This window comes from Lepisosteus oculatus, chromosome 10 (assembly GCF_040954835.1).
Source record: "Lepisosteus oculatus isolate fLepOcu1 chromosome 10, fLepOcu1.hap2, whole genome shotgun sequence".
Lineage (NCBI taxonomy): Eukaryota > Metazoa > Chordata > Actinopteri > Semionotiformes > Lepisosteidae > Lepisosteus > Lepisosteus oculatus.
Genome location: NC_090705.1, coordinates 37,705,695 through 37,727,018, shown reverse-complemented (window position 1 = coordinate 37,727,018; position 21,324 = coordinate 37,705,695). Strand labels below are relative to the sequence as shown.

At 35.7% G+C, this 21,324-nt stretch overlaps 1 long non-coding RNA gene across 1 annotated transcript; it reads left to right on the top strand.

The window, feature by feature from the left end:
- Positions 1-852: 852 nt before the first annotated feature.
- Positions 853-18,656, top strand: LOC138241637 (uncharacterized). Its single transcript, XR_011190897.1, has 3 exons — positions 853-984; positions 9,800-9,908; positions 17,109-18,656. It is a non-coding gene; the product is annotated as an uncharacterized lncRNA (long non-coding RNA).
- The last annotated feature ends 2,668 nt before the right edge of the window (positions 18,657-21,324 follow it).

Sequence of the window (21,324 nt, the reverse complement as noted above, 5' to 3'; positions counted from 1 at the left end):
ATATGCCCCTTCTGTCATGAGCATTCAAGAATCCAAGATTGATGACAACCAATGTGCAAAAAGGGCATTTTTATTGGCATTGCATGCACTTCATGTTTAAGCCACATTTGTCATTTAATTAACTTGTTTTATGTACATGATTGTTAATTTACCTCATGTAAATGCCTTTTTATGCATTGCACTCTGGATAAATACGTGCTAACAGAAATTAGTAATAGAGTTTGTGTCTGAAGCCAGGATGAGTAGCTCAAGAAATGGTTGTAATAGTTGTATTTGTTTCATTACAGAAATGTTGCTGCCCTGTTGTCAGAATAGCAAAGTAAAAAAGCACAAACTAAATTTGTTTATTCTTAATTGACATTCAATGACAGCAAGTTTTTTTTTTAAAACCGTTGAACATTTGGGTAAAAGAAACAGTTTGATGGATTTTGTTTGCATACATTTGGGTTAATCCAGGTTTCTTCATTTATTTTTTCCCTCCTGCATGACCATGTAATTTATTGCATCCTTCTATGAGCATGATTAACAGCAAGACGTGAAAATATACGGATGGCTGTAGCTATTTTTCTTCTTATAACTCCAACATCATTAGCATTGTAAAATATGAAACATTACCTGTGGATATGACTGCACAGCAATACACTTTTTATTTCAGATAAATGAGAGAGGCATTACTACTGATTCAAAAACAGGCACCATCCTTTGATATATTGCTTCTTCAGTGAGAGAAGGATTTTGTTCCTTAGCAGTCATATGTTGATGTGTTGAAATAACTTCGGCAGTTTAAGGAAATAAGAAACAATAAAAGCAACAGGGCATCACAAAGCTGTTACATGAAATGCATTGTAGCATGCTATTAACCCAAGGAGATAAGAAGTGGGACTGAACTTGGAATGCACTTTGGTGTGTTCCTGATGGTGTAATTATTCATACTGGGAATAAAGGACCTATGGCATATCAGGGTAGAAAACTATTGATGTACTGGTAAGTGTCCAAGTGATAAATTTAACAGATTTAAAATGAGCTTGGAAATGGAGGCTGGTTCCCAAACTGAAAAACCCTAGAGATAATGACAATTTACTAATTCACATGCCGAAAGTATTCAGCAGCATGCTCGATGTAAAACTGACTTTTATCTTTAGTAGAATATGGCACAAGGAAACTTGTCATTGTTTACAGAAATACAGTGCTTGCGAAAGCTGAAATAAAACTCTTCCATATTGCAATTTTATTTCTTGCACAATATAAATAAACAAATGTTTCTACAATTCTAGAGCTATAACAGATAAGGGAAACTTCATGACTGAATGATACTCTGCACAAATAAGAGCCTTAATAGAGCTGTTCAATATAAAAAATGTTGTCCAGGTTCCTAGAAACAAGGAACTAGAAACAAATTACAGTACTGGATGTATTGTATCCTTAGAATTAAATATTTCACATCTTTTCAGGTAATTGATTCTGGAAAATTAAATTTTGTCTGTGGGATCTTGTTTAGTGGGAAGTGTGGTGACAGTGATCAAATATTTGCATTAATAATAGAAATTGTTGATTAACATAATTAGATTTATGTTTGCTAACAGGAAGTTTGCAGACAGGCTGAGCTCTAGTTGATCATTTATTACTTGCTTAACATTCACAGCTTAGCTTTCCTCCAAACTCCTGGGACTTTATTCAAGAGGTTTTAAATACAACTCAGCCAAAGCCCATAGAGTTTCTATACTGACACATGCTTTCCTGATTCATGTCTTCAGGCTCTATAGAACATTAATATCTTGACCTTGGATGCCTCCTGACCGTTTTTTACATATATCAGTCATGTCTATGAATTCTCACTTTACAACCAACATTAATAATAATATACTGTCATCTTTGGAGTGAATTCCCATTTACTCATAATGTCATTACAAAGACAAATTAAAAATAAAAACCTTCAAACCAACAGCGAAGCATTAAATTAATTAATCTTTGCTAGATTTTGAAAATAAATGCATTTTGAAAAGCAGGATTCTTAACTGATAATATAACAATGAAGTTTCTCCTTTATCTTCTAACCAGCATTATAATTAGGGCTGTGTATTCATTACAGCGTATTTTCTAACATTGCAATATAATATTGAACCTCCAGAGGTCTGTATAGGCATTTAGCTTAGCCGCTCATCTAAATAAAAATCTTTTAATCAATTCATTAAACTGTCTCATTAGGAAATACCCCCATCCCTAATTATAAAGACGATAAATACAGCTATAAACATATAATTTGTGTGTATTCTACAGTTAATTAGATTAAGTATCTAACACATGTATAAAGACAGCCACAGATAGACTTTTTTAGCATTTTTGTCACTATTTATCATATACTATAACTGGGTATAATATTTGTTGTAAATCAGAAATTGGAGGATGTGTTTTGCAAAAATTACATTTTCTTTTTAAGAGAGAGAGATAAGATCACTTTATTGGCCATATACAATTTCTTGTAATCAGCACCCCTAGAGCAGTTGGGGTTAAGGACCTCACTCAGGGACCACTGGAGTAGGATTCCTCTGCCAGCCACGGGATACAAACCAGCAACCTTCTAGCCAGACGGTGGAGATCCTTAACCACAGAGCCACCGCACAGCCACCTTAACACTTTTTAAATCGAAGAAAAATAATTTCCTAATTTAACAGTCCAGCAGAAAATTCGATCCCCAGCTTGACTAGATAGTCACCAGCTAGCATTGTTTTTGGAAAAAATTAAGGCTGGTCTGGACCATTTACTAGCAACATGACCAGTCTCTTCCAGCCATCTAGCTGGCCTAACCTTCTCTTAACTTGTCAAACTTTTGTGATACCACCAGTCTTGAAATATAAATATAATAGTTTATACTGTACATATACTTTATATCAAATTGATATCTGTCACTGTGTGGTACAATCTTACCACACAGTTACCACACAATAAACAAACAATAGCACAAATAAAGTACAACATTGTGTGTTGGAAAAAATAAGGATGAACATTAACCAGTGAAAAAGAATATCCAGAAACAAAGTGGGGAAGCGGTGGCCTTGTGGCTAAGGATTTGCGCCTATGGCTAGAGGGTTGCAGGTTCAAATCCTGTGGGCCCCTGAGCAAGGCTCTTATCCCCAGCTGCTCCAGGGGCACTGTATAAATGGCTGACCCTGAGCTCTGACCCCAAGCTTCTCTCTCCCTGTCTGTGTGTATCATGGAGAGCAAGCTGGGGTATCTTAAAAGAAAATATGCTTTCTAAATATGCTAAGAAACCATCAATCCATGTCTGCTTCATATTACAAGTATAAAATACTTTATTACACAAGTATATATTGCTTATTTTCTGTCCCTGCTTTTTTCTGTTTTATCTCAGACAACATTTTAAATATCTTCTAATGAACTTCAACTTTCTTAATTATTCTCTGTTACTGCATGGACAAAAGGTTTACACTTCCAATTGAAATTGGAACAACATTCAGATGTTATTAGATTTGGATTTTGTTTTTACACAGAGACCAAACATAAACAATTGATAATCCTTATACTGTCCAAACCCTCAGGTATCTAGGTCTCTTTGAGTCATTAATTGCTTTGGAAATATGGATTTGGGAAAATGAATTCAACTGAACCCACCTTGCTTTGGAGATTGTAAGTAAATAATTTAAAGAAACCTACAAAACTCTCTCTACAAGCACTTGGATTGCGGATCCTTGAGCTGCCAACAGAAAACATGACAAACAACCTGCTGTAGTATATGCTGAATCTGAATTGCTTCTTGTAAAAGAAAAGAAAATGTTATGAAAATATGAACATAAATTATGCCGTACCATATTGTATTCTTATTTGCTTGAGAGAGTTTAAACAGCTACATCTTTGCCTGCTTTTAATACACTTTTTCTTATCAAAATATCAATATTTTTTTATCTTCTTACATTTTAGTTTTTCCTCTATGATCATGGTCATTTTAGATAGATATTAACAATATTATACATGTGAACAATGAAATAGAATCTTATATTTTCAGGTGCTTAGCAATATGAATATGAAATGTTTTGTAATATTTTGATTAACAATGGTACAAAATGTTCAAATCTGAAAAGTTATTTATTTCTTTTAAATATTATTTTAATATGATATGATTTAATCATGAAAAGAAGAAATATGAGTTTTCTAAGCAAGATAATTTTGTATGTTCATTTCAGTTCTCAAAAAATGTTGGAAAAGGTATTTACTGTATAACAATACCCACAAAATAATTCTGTTTTGTTTTCTTTTTTGTTTAGCAAGTAAAAAACTAATGAGAGTGATTTTTTTTTGGAGAGCAGGCAACAGGAGATGATACATACAGAAAGATGAATTTAGGGGGAAAATGTAAAAATGCACAACAAAATATTATTAAAAACAATTTCTGAAATTGCAAAGTGCGACAAAAAATGTATGACCTGACCACCAGTTTCACCATATCTATACTAGCCTCACCTGCCATATGAAATGTATGAAAAAACAGCACTGTATCCTTAATACACTTTTAATATCACTGTTAGCCTTTTTTAATCAATTTTGATTTGATGCAATATTTTGGTTTATTTTACATTTATTGTTGTCTTTTACCAAGTAGAAAAATAGAAAATTGTGTCACCTGATTACATACTAGTAAAATATAATGTAATATAATGGTGTGTGAACAAACTGACATTCACTTTCCTTTTAAGAAAGCTTGCAGGAATACTTTAGTACATGGTATATATATACTGTATACAAATGTCAAATATCACAATTCAAACAGCTGTCAGAAGGCCAAAATTATATCTATGTGATATAGTGAGAGGTTGCTTTGTAAGAAAGCTACCATCTTGGCTCAAAACAGTGGTGTGGCCTTGAGCCAAGATGGCAGCCAATAAATTGAGAAAACTTGCAGAAAGAGGCATAGGTGGACTGGACAAGTAAAGTGGACTCAGAGGGGCTGAGATTACACATCAGGGAAAATAAACTGTCAGGATTCGCACTCCTCAGGACTAATTAAGAGGCTTATAAGACCAATTTGGAGGAAGATTGTCTCAGTCTATATCTACACTTCAGCCTTCAGAGAGCTTCAGGAGGAGAGCTCTTGCTAGTAATGCATTGGGCTATCTTACAAGCCTGTGGGACTTGAGCTAGGAAGCCTTGAGAAAATATTGCTTGTGTTTTACATAGGAGATTCTGGACAGGTCAAATGGGGATAAACTGAGTGTGCGAGGGCTGCCTCACTAAACCAGGGCTAATGGAGGTGCTGACACCTGAAGAGAGTAGGGCATCACCTATTAAGGTACAGTAATAGTGTTTCTCCTCCCCACAGTTGTGGAGAGAGATGAATGTAAATGGCACCGGATGAGTTCTGAGTACTCCGTGTGCCTAGTCTTCAGCAGCTAGATGGGCAATCTCTAAACGTGAGATAAAAGGAAACTGTAAATCCAGCCGCTGGTGTGTAAAGGATACAGATGTTTATTAAAGAGACGTGTCTCTGGCCAAACAGGATTTTCCAGGGAAAGGTAGTGATTATTTTAATACTTAGTGATATAGTGGATATCTGCAAGAGTAGTGAGTAGAGCCAAAAGAAGATCAGCATAGAAGGAAGAGAACTAGGATCCCAGAAGAGTCTGGAAGAACAGGAAAGACAATGTAAAACATGAAAACTGTGAAAAACAGTGGCACACACTCATCGGACATCCTAACACTGCCAGCATGCCACCTTAGTTGTTTTGCATTTTTATGGTCTTTCCTTTTAATTATGTGCAAGAATTGTCTGGCAAACAGAAAGTCTCTGTGGACTACAACATTTTCTATTTGTACCTTTTGCAGGTCCACATAATATAATTTAATTTTGGTCACAATCTGTCTCTCAAAATTGTTTTTACAAACATTGAACCTAATTTTCTGTAAAAAGGTGCAATTTGATTTTATGGTATACAGTACTTAAATAATTTCAAATATGGATGCATGCAAAATGTTCAACCTTTTTTCCTGCAATTACAGTGTAACTGAGACTGTAGGAAAATCTAGAAAAAATGCAAGAAATTCAAATTAGTAAGCAAGTGTGAAACTATTTCCTATATATTTTGGCCTTTTACTATAGTAAATAGGAATATTTTCTTTCTTTTAGAATTTATTATTATATTTTATTATTTGTTAGAGGTATGCTGGTGTTTTTTTCCAAAAGGTTGTCATAAGTTTACAGTACAAGTGCTTTGATATTAATCTCATCACTAATGAGGACTCGTATGTCAGCAGTCTCCTTCTCTTTGATCTTGTATTTTTGTACTCTTGTTGCATACTGTATACAAAGACTGAATTGTGAATCATTTATTTTATTTGGAAACCATGAGAGTTTGCAAGACCTTTGTTGTTAAGTTGATTGACTTTTACAGCTTTTGTTTTCAAATACTTCATGGTTTATTTTGTAAAAATTAGAACTGCAAATCATAAGTGATTTGTTAAAAAATATGAAAAAGGGTAAACAGATTTGAATACATAAAATATAGTATAATTATACAGTATAATTAAGTTTTCAGGAGATAGAAATCAGAAGAGAGGACACTTTTTGTTTGTTTATTTTCAGATGACAAATTTATAACAAATTGACTCAGTCTTATCTCATAAGATATTTCAAACATGCTTAGATGATACAAAACTGAAATGATAGGTAGTAACAGATGAATGCTGAAAGAGACAATTAATAGTTTTGTAGCACAGGATCCTGTAAAGTAATGTAAAGAGATGTTTCTGAAAAAGGAACTTAACCAATTTGCACAGAGGGTATGAAAACTGCAGCCAAAACTTGCAAAACATTTTGTTTTGCCCCTAGCAAAACTGTCTCAATGGAAGGGCAGGGTCAGAGCCACTTTGAAACATTGTCATATATACTGTTCCTTCCTGCTCTGGATCATGAAAAATATTTATACAATTTATTTTAAAAGTTTCTGTAGTGAAGAGACACATGGGAGAAAATTACTTGCTTAAAAGTAATAGCTGTAACTTAAGAATACCCATTATTGCACTACTCCTTGTAGGCAGGCTCTTTGGCCTGCATTCCAATCTTCTGAAGAACAACTCAGAATAACCTTAGCCATTTTTATCAATTTAATAGGCTTATTACAATACACAACATTAATGCTACATAACTTGAAATTCCTGATACATTACTATCTTACCCCACCCAAGGGTGTACTATTAAAGCTAGTATAAATGTACAAGCACTTATAAATTGCAGGGATAGTGTACTGTACTGTATATCTGAACAATGTTCTAACCCTTGTATAGAGAACAAAAGAGAAAACATTACTCAAGATCAAGTACATCTCCATTGCTATATCAGTTTCATGAATCACTCAAAAGATTTTCACACTATTATTTTGCATTACTTTTTGACAAAAATCAAATTTTAATTAGGAAGTCCTGTGTGCCATGTCAGTTATTTAGTACTGTATTAACACTATTATAGTGTTTAACTGTATGATTTATGGGTAATTCTGTTAAACATACCAAATGTAACTAGAACTTCGAGGTGAGACCTGTGTTAGCTACAAAGGACAAATTAAAGATTAATTAAATGCTGAAAAATATTAAGGAGAAACATAACATTTTGGCATTCAGCACGGAATTAAACGTTTTCCTTATGAGCTAATTACTTTCAAAGTGATATCACACATATGTAAACTGAGCATAAAAAACATATCACTATATAAACATAGATGTTCTTTGAAAAATAAAATATAGAGATTTTAAATGTTTTTATGTAATTTTTTTAATTCAACAACCAATATGTGCTGCTTTTGAAAATAACAAAGCCTTTATCTTTAAGCAGTCTGTGGTTTTCAGAGTCTCACTTTCTTAATGGGAACAGCATTACTACTAAACCCAGTCAATCAATCCAATATGGAAAACCGTGAGTCAAGATACCTCACTAAGACTGATGAGAAGATCCACGTGTGATGGTCTGGCCAACTGCACAGCACTGTAGTGATCTAGTTGTGGGGCACCACTTGCTGCATTTCTTGCAAGTTTATTCCTAGAGGGCAACATCATAACAGGACAACACTCATCCCCATGGTTCTTGTGTAACAGTAGATTTTTTGCAAGATGAAAATGTGACCTATGTGACCTAGTTATGTTGTGCCCTACTTGTGACCTATGTGACCTAGTTATGTTGTGCCCTACTTGCTAGACATGTGCCCCGTTAAACAGTTTTGAGATGAGCTGGAATGACGTGCGTCATCTAGGTTGGCCAGGATGGACAGGCTCAGGACAGGTAAAGGACAAAAACCAGACAGCATCTGAAACCTGATGAAAAACATGCATCAAAATTATATTTCCCACAGCAGTGTCTACACCCACTACTAACCTGTGGCTTTCTCAGTAGACCGCCTAATGGTCACTTCTGTTCATGAGAAATAGCATAATGAATTTACTGTACCTGTCCTGTGTGTTCAATATAACGTCATCGCACCGTCTACAAAACACCGACATTTCCTTCATGCTAGATTTATGAAATTCTACATTTCATAAAAGTGAGTTTCTTTTGATGCTCAATATATTTACAGTATGCATTTTTCTATTATTGCAAGCACCCACACTTGGAATCACTGGTAATTTTCAGTTTTCATACTCTGAACCTGAAACCACCATTTGCTATCCGATTCAGCAAGCTACTGTTTGCTTTTCTCTTATACTGTATAAACATATGTCCCCACTCAGTAATTAAAGACTAAACCTTCAGTTTTTGTAGAGAAAACAGGCATTTCACTTAAGCACAATATTGTGTGTCCCCCCAAGGACAATCAAACATGTTTTGGGCCAGATTAGCAAACTGTGAAGAATTGATTACAATACTGATCTGATTTTTTCTCAGCTTTGTGTTTTACCATATCATAAGAATAAATTAAGTAGGATTATTACAGCTTTGCACACATTTTCCTCAATTTTGTTGAGGAATATCTGGAAACATTTCTAAATTACATTGTATTTCTGTCCAAGAGAGGTGTTTAACAGTTGATAACTTTTCAAAATCCATAATATCTCTGGAATGACGCTAGTTCATGCTTTCTGTTGAGAAAAAAAAAAAACTTTCAGGCTGTTCTGATTTTTTTTCTGTTGTAGTCTGTGGATTTCACCTGTCCAACTTTCAGCTGCTCTGGACCTCTTAACAAGCAAATTGTCAATTAGTGATTTTTCACAGAGATCCAGGACATGCTCATTAGGAGAAATCAGAATGGTCTGTCAAGATGAGTCTCACCCTGTCAAAGACAACCTAAGACATTAACCATAAGGGAATCAGTTGTCAGTTTTTGCCTCACTTTATCCAGAATTATTCTTAATTTTATCATCTGGTGTCACATACAGTGGCTCCTTAGTGTCAGATGTCACTCCAGTTTTGTGTCTGTTTTTGCCATTAATGCATTATCAGGTGTCATGCGCATTTAATGTCACTGCTCAAATCATTTTTCTAGTGTACTTCTGCATCTTGTGCCCAATGTGATTGTTACGTGTACTGTATAACTTGAGATGGAATATAAACATACAGTACTAGCACTTTCTCTGTTGAAAATGACTGACTCATTTTAACCAGTAATGAACCTTAGGTATAAACTGATTTCGCATTTAAAAATGCTTCCAATTACACTAAAAACATGGTACTGTAGATGTCACCTTAACAAATGACTGATTCTTAGACTCTTCCTGCCTTTGCAATGCTTTTTTATCAAACAGACACCAGTTCTATTGGTCTGTATAGGTGTTCATGCATGCATTTTCTAACCACTTTATCCAGTACAGGGTCATGGGTGAGCCAGTAAGCAACAGATACAAGGTGGGATACACCCTGGATGGGATGCCAGTCCATCACACTGCACAGACACACAAAAACACTCACACCAGAGGTAAGTTTTTTTTAACAAATTAGCCAATTAGCCTAATAGTGTGTCTCTGGACTATGGGAGGAAACCAGAGCACCCAGAGAAAACCCAAGCAAATGCAGTGAGAACATACAAACTCTATAACAAACTCCTGAACCCAAGAAATTGTACGATTCTAAATAGGGTCCTGGCACTGTGAGGCAACAATGCCAACTAATGTACCACCAAGCTGCCCCTTATTGTAGACAGGTACGTATTGTGCAATATACAGTGTTTTTACCTTTATGTGCTCCCTCTGAGGAATTTAATACAGATTGGTATTCAAATCAAAATGAAGTTGTTCATGCAGAATTTACCCCCCATGCCTTGAAGGCTGCTCGAAAAATGTATTTTCTAAACAACTTCTACTGGTTTTGATGCAGATTTCAAAATAAGGTGATCCAATACCGGTTGGACCAAATATTTGGAAAGGGTGAGGGTGGAGATAAAACTGAAAGAAAAAACCCCACAAATAATGAATGGACTAACACCCAAGTATCTTGTTACAAAAGAACACAACTTTGAATGTTACGGAATGTGTTATCTTTAAAAGCTCATGGCAGCTACACTGGAATTAAGACATAAAATAGCTGTTCAGGTTGATCATTATGCAATAAGTGTCTGTTTCTAAACAACAGTATGCCTTATGTTCCAAATAAACATAATCAGTACAGCCTTCAGACATCCTCTTTGGTGTACCTCACAGTGTGCTCACACAGAACGAGTTGTGCCCATTTAGGTGTTGAGTGTGTTAGTGAACACAGTAAAGCCTTGTGGACACTTTTAATGTAATTAAGTTAACTGATGTGTAGTTGTGGGGTTTAAATGAAAATGGAAAGATTTCCAAAATTGGATTTAAAGCTCCAATGGGAGACATTTGCACAAATTAATCTTTTTGTAATGTAAATACAATCATATGTTATGATCACTTTTTGAAAGTATAGGTCATACAGAATTTACATATCGCTTTTCGTCTCATGGTGTTATACATACTGCACATGAACAGGCATACTTTATTCACCACTGAGGTGCACCATTTACCTGCCTGGCATGCAGTTTCCAATTTTCAACAGCATCCTCTGTATACACAGATCAGGAAGAATACAGAGAAAGTGAATCAATAGTTTAAAGGGAAACTTTAGGAAGGCCAGATTGTGAAATCCAAAGTAGAAGGAACACAGGGTTTGACGCACCTTCCCTTATAATCAGTGTCTCCAGTCACCATACTGGAACTTTTTGACCTTAACTACTTAATTGACAAAATTAACTAATTACAAATTGATAACCAACTCTTTAGGTCTTCTGGTTGAAAAATACCTGTAGGACTCTGGCCCTCAAAAACTGGGCTTGGCCATTCCAGTTTTCACTATTTCACTGTCCCCATTGTAGTAATGTTTATACTCTATGTACTGTATAGTAATGCACAGCAGCTTGGTGGTTAATTCTGATTTCCAGGTCCCTGGATTCAATTATAGCCTTAGACTTAAGCTTGGGTAAAGTTTGAATGGTCTCCCTTTATTTGCATGGGCTTTTTGTAAGTGATCATTTTTTTTCTCCAAGCAGCATGGTGTCTAGGGCTGGTTGACTAATCTAAATTGTCACTTTCTCTGTTGACCTGCTATGGACTGGCAGCCTGGGACAGGACAACCTCACTGTGTTATGTGGCTTGTTAATAGTAGATGGATACATAGTGATTATAGGGATTACTAAAAACATAATTGCTCTGCTCTAAATTTTACTTTTGAGAATGATCTATTCTGTCCAAAACAATACAAAATGAAATGTGTTTTAACATTATATGATTGAATTTCTTAGACAAATATAATTATCATACTGAATATGTTTACTTTCTCAACAAAAAGCAGCACAGACCTTGCACCATAATTCAAAGTACAGTATCAGTGATGGGAAGCATACAATTACTTATTATGTTAAACAGTGCTGTTCACTTTTCATCTGAAATATGAAATATTTGTTGATGTTCATTTCTTACATAATTACATATGGAAAGAAAATTAACTAAAGTAATTCTGCCACTTCTTAGTGTTAATGCAGTTCTGTATGAAGCAATTGCTGGTATTTGTCCAAATTGTGACTTACACAATTGCTCAGGGGAAGTAAGCTTGAGATTCAGTGGTCTAGAGAGAATTTTAAAAGTTTAAATTTAAAACAGTTTTGCTAATGGTATTGCTACTGACAACACCTTACACACAAACTGCAAAATGATATTTATGTACAGTAATTATATATTTCCCTTGGTAATATGGAGCATTGTAAGATTAGTGTAGATTCTTTAATGATTCTTTTATATCAAATTCATTGGATATCTACAGATTCACACCTAGAATTTTACAGAGCCTCACTTATTTACCTCTGTGTCCTAATTTAGTACAATTTCCACAACTTTAGCCTTTAATTTAACAGTAGATGAAATTGTATTTTTGAAAATGATAGTGTTTTAAGATAACATTTTAGAAGTTCAAACTTTGTTGTTTCTGTTAATCAATAAAGGTGTGAATTAAAATTTGTTAGCCCTGTTAGAGGATCGGCTATAGATTATTTGTACTGAGATTTTGAAGTTCCATATCTTCAAAACAAGGGGATTTTTGGATATACTGTATGCTCTTCTCCTTTTACAAAATGGAAGCAGTTTTGCAAGGCTAAATCTCATGATGTGTTTTTTGCTTTATATTTTTTGTATTGTCCAAGATCTATATCAAATAAATGTTGTTTTTAGCATTGGATATTATTACAAATGTATTACTAACTGTGACATAAAGACTAAAAATGTAGATGAAGTGGATAAACTGTATTGAATGATTCTGAATATTTTGCAATCTTCCCGTGGTAAGATGAAATAAATGTCATCAAGAAAAATCAATACAAAATGAAGAACAAGAAGTTGCATCACTTCTTATATTGCGATAATTTGTGGTTCCTCATATCAGCAACTTATGATGACTAAGGCATCACAGTGACAGCCTGAGATTCCCCAAAGTATAAAAATATCCACCTACTGTAGATGTTATGATGAGTCTTAAAGGCCAATGACTGCTGGACTGTACTGTAAGTAGCTTTCCTTATAAACAGGCTGTAGCACTTGGAAAGAATAGTGGTTTACAACCACCAAGATGTATTGGAGCCAAGTCTCCTGGAGAGCTATTTGCCTGACAAATCGATTCGTTTTAATCAACGTTTTAATTTTGGATAATTTAGGTGTAAAAATATTAACAAACATCTATGTATACAATAGCGATGCTATTTAATATGATATACTGTATGTACTGTACACAATAACATGCATTTTTAATACAACACAGCATTGCCTTTCTATTTATGAAATACTGTGTATAATGTATGAAATCAAGCCAGATAGTGAAAATGTCAATTAAAGATAAGTATTGTTTGTCTGATTTGAAATATGCACACAAGCAAATTAATTTAAGAAATTTGAGAGAAGACAGATGTATAGCCGCAATTTAAAATGTGCATGGGTCTTACCGTAGGCCATCTTCACATAATTCATGTAATTGGTGTTATCAGCATAATACTACAGTACTTTAAGCCCATCGCACGTCTTGATGTGTAAAGAAACTAACTACTGTAGGTGTAACAGTTACATGTACGTTCTTTGGTACCAAAGACCATTGAATCTGAAAAGTGCTGAAACTTTCTGCAGTGAGAGGCTTCGGTCTTTTGATGCACTGTAGCAGAATTCTCTTTTGTCTGGGGAGTAATGCTTGTGAAGCTGAAGCTGGAGATACCGATGAGAGAATGTTTGAATCCCATCAAGGGCAGAACTAACCCTAATTGCTTTTCCAAGAAATGGAAGAAAAAAATAGTTCTGACGTATGAAGATCTGGCAGAAATTTCTTGATATCTTATTTTATAAGTGACTCTTGTAGCTAATACAGTTAATGTCTTCAGGCACTTAAGAAGAGGCAAAGGAATTTCAAAAACAACAATTCAGACTGGGCAAAATAACATTTAGCGTAGTGAAGAGCAGAGAGTTACACACAGCAAAAACATCAGATAAGTGCAAAATCTGAAACCCTGAACTTGAAAAAGCTGCATGAAAAAGAATTTGCTGTTAATTCAGCATATCATTTGCCTCCTCAAGACAATTTAAGGAATAAAATAGTCAAACTACTACAATATTATGAAATATAGTTATAAATCATTCATTCTTCCATTTTCTACCGGCTTTACAAAATAAAAAAACGTTACAGGGAAGTTGAAGTCTGTCCCAGCAAGCAACAGCCACAAGGTAGTATACACTCTACATGTGACACCAGTCCATTGCAGGGCATACACATACACAAACATAGACACATACTGTATACAGTACACTCACACTTACCAATTTTCATCAATACGTTACCTGCCCTACAAGGCATAATAGGATATTGGACCTGTGTTATGGATCAGTTAAGAAAGCTGACAAATCCCTGCGAAAGCACCACTGGGATCATCCGGCCACAACGCTGTGCATTGGATTCTGACCTATAAAACTGCCCTGAAGAGACGTAAAACTGAATGAAGAGTGGTGCCGTTCTGGACCGAGGACTCCATACAGCGATTACAGGATTGCTACAGTACGATGGCACAGACTGGGTCATGTTTAACCACTCATGCCCTGATCTCGAAGAGCTGACAGATACCAGTTCCAGTATGTGTCTTTCTGTGAAAATCCTGTTACTCTTTTGAAATCTGGCAATGTGTATCCTCACAACAAGTCTCTCAAGTCAGCTCTGAATCGGAAAAAAATCCCTTTCCATCAAGGTGCTGCTGTTCTGTTTAAGGAAGCGCAAAAGAATGTCAAACCAGAGATTAAGAAGGCTAAATGTAGGTAGAAGGATAAAGTGGAGGTAGCAATGTGCAACTCACACCCTGCATGGGAGGGTATTAGGTCTATGTTAGGAATGCACAAGAATGGAGGTAGAAGTATTAATACATGTTAAATCAGACGCTGACTTTGCCGATGATCGGAATCAATTTTATCTTCTTCGGTTTGACACACCTGATTTTAGTGCGTTCAGTGGCAGGATCTCTGATTGTGCAAGTAGAATTGACGAGTCTAAGGTTTGTAAACGGTTCAGTCAGACTAAGGAGAGGAAGGAGTCTGGGTCCTGATTCGGTTGGGACAAGAGTTAAAAAGGTGTGTTAGACAGCTGTGTGGCATATTTTCTTTTATTTTTTCAAATATCATTAACCCAACAAAAGGTTCCTAAGATGTGGAAAGAATCAGTCGTTATCCCAGTAGCAAAAGTCAAATCTCCCAGTTCACTCAATGATTACAGACCAGTAGCCCTCACCTATCTGGTTAAGAAATGTTTTGAACAGATTGTGAAAAATGAGATTGTGGCCAAAGTACAGGATCAGCTAGATCCATTACATTTGCTTACAGGGCAGGTAGGGGGTGAAAGATGCTTCTGCATGCCTTCTCTATCTTGTCCTCCAACATGTTGAGGGAAACAAGACCCATACTAGGCTGCTGTTTGTGGATTTCTCCTCTGAATTGTATTCACCCTCACCTACTGGCAACTAAGCTATTGTCAAACTTTGGTCTTGATCTCAATCTTGTCACATTATTTCACATTATTTCACATTACACCCTTTGCTATAGTTTCAGATGTTTTCAAGTCACCTGTGCAAAATAAAGTCAAAAACTGATTCCTTAATCATGGTTACCAAAACCAATTGTAAGAGGTAAGGACAAAGAACCTTTTAAGCAGCAGCTTTGCTCTCACTGTAGTGTTTTTATGTTTCTTTTCTTTCATTTGTATTTCAGTATTGCAATTGTGAGGAAGTTTCACTTGTTTATTTTAGTACTATTTACCATTGCGTGCTATATACATGCTTTCTCTTTTACAGGAATTAAAATTACTCAGTCTGCCGATACCTGAGTCATTTGAAGCCCTTACTATGTGTCATCAAGTCAAGTTTTCGGAACTAAATTTCTGTTTTCTTTTTTATTATGCACATGTGAGACATATTTGAGAAATCCGTTGCTCAGCTTTGGGTGTTTATTCTTCCAGATTCAGAAGTCCCCTTCTCTTTGTGTTTTAATCCTTGCACTCTTCAAAGTGTGCATTTTTACACTAAATGTCATTATGTGTAGTGCTTTACACTGCCCATGCACATGATGTAAGGAACCTGTGAAGTGTGAAATGCCCAAGAAAAGACGAAACAGGGAGCAGTAGCATTAACAATGCCTGCCCTTTAATAAATGTCATGTGTCAAGGAAATGCAATCATTTAATCCAACATAAAATTTAAACACATTTTTGTAAGTGTTAAGTGTCATTCTACCATGGCCTTATTGAACCCAACTGATTCATACATTTCTGTGTGTATTACAGTACCTGTTCATGTGATCTGACGAGTAAGATATAACTGTGTTTTTCACATCTCCGAATGCAGCTACGAATGCTGCACCCACACATAGGGGAAAATATCTATTTGATATTGAATGTCATGCTTTGAATCCTGGCTGGCCAGACTCACAGGAAGCCAGAGCCTTTCCCAGAAACACAGAGCATCAGGTGGGCCTCAGACGCTGCTGCTGCCCCCGGTTTGTTAATAAGTAACAGGACGTATGTCACGAAGAAAGGTTAAACTTAGAATAACCAATCAAACCTAGCCAAATTTTTAAAGAGTTGTAAAAAGACACTGGTGTATGTGGAGAAAACCCACAAAAGCATTGGTAAAGCATGCAGGCTGTACTCATGCAAATGCTTGAGACCAAACCTTAGATCTGAATCCTACAAGGCAGTATGACTAAATGCCACACTACCATGAGGCCCATAAATTTAATATTACATGATTAAATCTGTTAATTCTACATAAACCAAGTCACACACCTGGCCCAAGGTCAAAATATTCCAAGTTTTCTCCAGAAGTACCAGTTTCTTCTAAGCAAGTCTGAGCCTTTTCAGGAGATCCAGGCCTAATCTATATATATATATTAATTTATCCTGAAAATAGAATGGCATAATGGAATGGGTTTTATTTTTTTTGTCTCACAGATGTTCTCACTCTTTACTTGCTGCTCGAATTTTCACCCACAAAAGAAATATATTCTTATTGTATACAGTAGTATCTCTATATTGTGCAGTCTGTGTGCCCTACCATGGACTGGTGTCACTCCATGGACCTATGATAACCTGTGCCCTTTGTCTTTCAGGTTTTTATTGGGCTCACTACAACCCTCTATTGGACTAAGCGGATACTGAAAAGTGATGGACAAATGTCCTTAAGATAACTGTTGGCTGTTTAGAGATAATGATGTTCATCATTTGAAATCCATTGTGAGGAAGTATTTCTGAGAAAAGGCTACAGTATAGAGCATAAAGCCAGTCTTGACTAGAATTCTTTAGTAGAATACATAAAGGAGGGTAAACTCTTCTAAAACCTTGGAAGGATCTTAAATAAATATCTCCAAACGCTTTTCACTGATGTATAATGAATTAATGAGGTAAAGAAGTAATGACGCACAAAGTGCAACTGTGACCTTGAGATGCTTGACTGACGCAGTTTGTGTCTTGTGGGACTGCTTTGAAAGGAGGTGGTACATCTCAAAGGCTTACCCTGTTGTACAGAAGTCTGTACGTATAAATCTTGTTTTGCAGAGTACTAGGAGCTTCAACAAGAGAATTGTTTAAATCTTCATCAAATAAAGCTGATAAAGAGTTTTAGAAGATCATGCATAAGTCAAGGTCTGTCGTTATTGTGCAGCACCGGACTTGTCTTTGAAAAACAGTAATTGTGATGAAATGATTTTTTTTCTGTTAATTGATCTTAGCAGAGGAATTTGTGAACACTTATTGAATTCCTCTCATAGGTGAGAAGTAAAAATGATTACCTTGTGCAGAATTTCCTTATGAATCTGACACAATTATTGTTTAATATAAAGTATACTTTGTAATGTACAGTGGGAAATGCAAAACCTTTGGGAACATTGATGTATGGTACAGATTCTCCTCACCTTTTCACCTATGAATTCATTTTACTGCTACATACTGATAGTGAGATATTTCTGCACTGTTAGATGGTTGCATTGAACATATTGTTAAAAATGTATGAACAAGCATCATGGACTAAAAAAAGAACAAGCAAGAAAGTAATTGTTAGCAATTGTAAGTATTTTAGCCAATGTTAAAATAATGCAAATAAAAATGTTTGAGCAAATCCTTAGGTTAAAAGTAATCTAGCCTGATTTTCTTATCATCTAAACTGGTTAGAGAACTCATAAACAAATGAGAGATTTTTAAAAAGGCCACAAGAAAAGGTTTTGTGAATCTTTCTTGTGACTTCATGGCACTTTGATATAGCCATTTTGTAGAAGCTGAATCAATTTTTTGGTATTCCTGGAAAATACTGTTGGACCAAGTTGGTAATTTTTGCCTTCCATAATACCATTTGGTTGTAATATTGTAGCAATCCATTTTAGAAAATATAATTGTTGTATATTATTGACTATCAATCTATACACAAGGGATCAAACTAATTAAGATGTTTAAAGCAATATTTTTAGTTACGATGTTGTATGGTCTGAGAGCTTCCAAAGCAAGAGAGTATTCCATCATTGTCTTTATGTGTGAACAACAGCGTGTACACACCCTTGTTTCTCATTTTCTATTTGCTGAAGTTTTGTATAAAATATTAATGTCTTGTTTTGTAACATAGTTATGGTGTGCAAAAAATAAATACAATATTATTGTTCAGATTAAATCAGGAAGATACATTTAAAATAAATATTTCTGGTGAAACTATACATTATGGTTGCCCAGGATTATAATGAGTGTTCATGCTGTTTTTGATTCTTTAGATAACATTTTACTTACTCTTTTGCCTCTGATAAATGTTTCTGGAACAAGACCAATGCAAGACCAATGAGGGTCCGCTTAATTACTGGATTGGGATCAACGAGACTGCTGAAAGAGCAGAGCAGTGAATTAGGACCAGAGTATGTCCATGGAAAATTTTGTCCAGGATGCGGCTGTTAATTATCTACAATTATCCAGATGAGGAATTAGTTTTAATTTTTAAGAGCAAATCACTGACTATATGGACTGTTTTTAAGGTACCATAGAAGGCGGATGAGCTTAACATCAAATTAATGGTCTTGGTGAAGACAGTGTCTCAACTTGCTGTCACTACAGCAGTCTCCAGGCAGTCTGGGATGGGCTTTCTTGCTACAGAAAATGCAGCTAGCTTTGGGACACAAGAGCCAGGAATCTTGGAACCATCAACCCACCATTAACTCAGGATATGCATTCCATTGGGAATGGTTTTGTTTGGAACATGTGTAAGAACAAGGAACATTTAACTTTTTCCCCCTCTGTCGTGCAGAGATACTGTGTTTTATGTTTCATTGACTAGAACGTACAGTATATGTGCAGATGTCTCAGGTCAGTGACACCAGGCTCCTGTGCAAAGAAATCTGATGCAGGATCAAGGAAGCTAGGAAGCCACCATTAAGAGGAGGACAGCAGTAGTCTTCAGATAAAGTCCTCTACATCTGACACCAGTTTAGAATCTATGCATATTTCTTTTAGCTAATAACTACCTGTAGGTTGTAGAGGTCTGTTTCAGCTACGTTTATACCACTGTATTGATTCAGGACACACTGAAATTGCAAATTAAGCTACATATTGAATCAATGGCCATGACACTGAGTGTTAGTTTGTTTTCTCAGCTTACAGAGTGAATCAAATTTATTATGTGTGTGTTAGTAAAAGAGTGGCAGGTTGATCAGTTGATCTCAGACACTAATGTTCTTAATCAGCCTTAAGGAACTGATACCCACGTAGGAGTATCTGATTTGGTTGCATTTGAAGTTGCAGCCAAAAATTAAGATTTCAATGAGCAGGACTATAGATGTGAGTATCGTGTTGCAAAGTGCACACCTGCAATCATGTTCCTGGGCCATGCAGCAACTTTTGTGGTAACAGATGGGTTCCTCTTAATGTCAAAGATGCAACTGTTAAACAAACCACATTGCATAGAAACAGTAAATTCATGGATGTGTTCCCATTCACTGTGTTGGAGGAATTTGATGTTGAGATGGAAAATTTACAAGTGATTTCCTATCCTGAGAATGTGGGGGTAGCTGAGTTTGGCAGTACCAAATGTGGTACAACACTGCTAAGAGTCTCTTAGCAGTGTTGTACCACATTTGCTACTGTCCCAGTAATGAGCAATGATTACAGAATGCAAAACTCTGGCTACCCATTAATGGTTATGAAGTATGGCATTGCTTTTCTTTTCACACGTTCACTTTTTCTGTGACTAACAACAGCAGGTGTGTGTGTGAATGCAAAATTCATCTGATGCATCTTCTGTTTTCTGCTATTTTTATGTGCTAGTTAATAAAAAATAAGTCAGAAGAGATGATCTAGTCATTGAATCATCCATCAAACCCAATGCAGCATAAATACAACATTATACACCTGCAAACAGTAAAATATGCTGCATGTTTTGGCAAGACTCTAGTGTAGAAAGGTCAATCTTAGGATGTACAGACTCAAGCGTACTGTAGTACAGAAGTGCACATTAGTGGGAATGGCTTATGCAGTATACCACAAATGGCTATACCGTGTTAGAGTTTATTTTACTCTTCTGTTTTTGCCATGTGTTGCGTGAATGTGTAACTGTAGTTTGTGTATGGCACAGCATAAGGAAAATGTCACTCTGGGTCGAACTTTGACCCCCGACCCCCACCAACATCCTTTCATCAGATAGACTTTAGCCAGACTCCAGCCGGATCTTCTTGTGGATTTGAAATATAACTCTACATCATAATTCCTGCAAAAAGAATTTAATTTGGAAAATATTGTAGCTTGAAAATGAAGTGTATCTGTTTAAACCATTTTCATATTTGCTCACCTTTTTTACTTGTCCCTTCATTTGATATACAGATCTGAAATAAACATACACTTTTAATTTTCACCCACAGAATTTATAGCTTGCGGATAAATTTTGGCTATTGACCTTTAAAACCCAACACACACCATAATGTGCCGAATGGCTGTCCAGGTGAGCCACCTGTAGGACTGACCTTGTGCTCATACCATTTCTATTCTGTAAGTCCTCATGTGTATGCCTTTTCTTCTGTGCTCTTTAAACCAACTCTGTGCATCTGTTCCTGTTTTTGAGCAAAGATTCTCCCCCTAGAGGTTCTATTTCTGAGTTTAAGGCTGGGGTTATTCTTTAAATTAAAAGCTGCTTCATGGTGCATTCTATTTCTCTGCGGCTTCCACATAAACAGACTTTTTAAACACATGCATGTACTGTATAGTGGTTGTAGTTGAATGGCTAGATGTCAATGAGAGTTAACTGAAATGAGGAGTATAATTTAACATAGTTAAATAATACAGAACTGGGTGTTTCAAGCTTAT